This window comes from Euprymna scolopes, chromosome 29 (assembly GCF_053919585.1).
Source record: "Euprymna scolopes isolate OS-2025 chromosome 29, ASM5391958v1, whole genome shotgun sequence".
NCBI classification, from domain to species: Eukaryota; Metazoa; Mollusca; class Cephalopoda; order Sepiida; family Sepiolidae; genus Euprymna; species Euprymna scolopes.
In genome coordinates, this window is record NC_136510.1 from 66049377 (window position 1) to 66051662 (window position 2286).

Here is a 2286-nt window from a genome sequence, read left to right on the forward strand (position 1 = left end):
AACAGTAGATGGTTGATGAGTCTTCCACCAGATCCAAAATTATATCTCAGTTTCTCTCTCTTCAAGAGTATGCTCAGTGGCATCATTATCATTACAAAAAGAAGTGGAGATAACGAATCTCCTTGGAATATTCCACGTTTAATACCAACCTGCCTCAGCACCTCTCTGTTTGCTGTCAGCACCCTTTTTCCATTCAGCCATACTTGTCTCCAAAAGCCCTACCACATTCTCAGCAACCTTCATCATCAATAGTGTTTCACGTATCCATGAATGAGGAACCATTGTTACATGATAAGGGCTGTCCCCTTTTCATGTAAGTATAAAAATAGAGAGATTTAGTTAAAATGAAAATGAAATAGAATAGACGAAATTCGAACCTCGTAAATTAGGTTTAGAAATAGATTACGAGATAGAATTAGAAAATGGAATCTAAAACAAACCATTGTTCAGCTTAGAGATAAAATAGTTTCAAGAAAAGAATGTACGTTGTCAATTCTGTTATGAAAAATTCAATTGAGGAATGCAACTATACAAGATAATTTAATAAACATGTTTTTTAACATATTGGAAAAATAGGTTACTGGGAATATAGTTTAAAATTCCTTTTGTAAACAAAGGAAAAAGTTTTGGACACGCATGTCCAGAACACGTGAAAGAAGACACATGTTTTAACATGTGTATGACGTCATGGAAAATGGGAAGTTCTAGATATAGTTAGAAACTTGAGAGAAACTGGGGGAGAGACGGAGAGAGAGTCTGAGGACGACAGACGACTGTCCAGACATGGACATTCGAACGTCTAGAAGCGAGACGGTCACTTTTGAAACTTAGAATGTGAAGCTTTGAATTCTTGACTCAGAAAACCACAGCCGGTCGTGAGAAGAAATAAACCCATCATGTGTTTTTATAAACGTCGTCTTTGTGTTGTAATTCTACCAAAAGGTAAAGTGAAAATTGTTATTATATGTCTATATATCTGTGTTATAAAGTGTCTTTACATACACGTCTCGACATCTCATATCTACAATGTGAACTCTACATCTCATATCTACACTAAGACTGTCTGAACACTATCTCCTACCTCAAAGAGCTTCTACACTTCTAAGTACGAACATTTTTAATATATATGAATATCTTTATAAAACGAACAATATCTCAACAACATCTCTCTCTTTCTAAGACACAACAACAAACTCTCACTAAGACTCTCAAAGACTCTAAGACTCACTTTTAACAAAGAACAATAAAAACGATACAATAACAACAAGAACAATGATACTAATAAAACCCTTATATAACACCATGTCGTAAGCCTTTCTGTAATCGATCCATTCTGCACTCATGTTCCTCTTCTCTTTCTTGCATCCTGCATTACTTCCTAATAATAATAATAATAATAATAATAATAATAATAATAATAATAATAATAATAATAATAATAATAATAATTGTACGCATAGTGTACAAAGACATAAATAAAAAATTATGTTGAATAATCAAGGTTTAGTGTACAAAAACCCTAAGAATACAGTACGACAATCCGACGTCATAGCAAAAATAATAATTAAAAATTCGAAAGGTCATTTAGAAAAAACAATGTAAATGCAGCGACGACCAACGAACTCAAAACAAAAGTAATAATTGAAAATTCCTGAATGGCCATTTAAAAACAATGAGAATGAAGATGACGAATATCATAGGGACTCGGAATCGATTGTCAAAAAAAAGAGGGTTCAGATGGCAAAGTTCACATGCGATTATATAAGAAGCGACCAAATAAAATTGAAATTGAGTTTTGGTTTTGGTGAGCAGAGGCCGAGCCAATTAGAGAATTCCAGTATACACATCTTCCTCCTACCAAAACCAACATCACCTTCACTAATACATCATCTTCACGATACGGCACATGACGAATGTGTAATAGAAGAAACTACTTGCACAAGTGGCAGCGAATCTGTCTAACATATCAGATGCAGGAATCGCGGAAAGAAAAAGAACTAATGAACTTGTGTTTATAGCCGGATTTTTTATACCCCCTTTCTAGATTACAAGCTATTTCGTCATTCTTTTATTTTACATATAACCCTTATCATCAAGTGACCTTTGAGCCTTAATAAACGGTAACTCCCTATTAAAAAATGAACATTTTACATCCGTTTAACATCAGAGTTTGATGGATCTGCTACTAGATCGTCTATCGTAGAATGGGTTGAGAAGGCTGAGTGTGTTTGAAAATTGTTCCTTTTAAATTAAGAGGAAGGTTCTGCGCAGTGTACAAGCAACTCG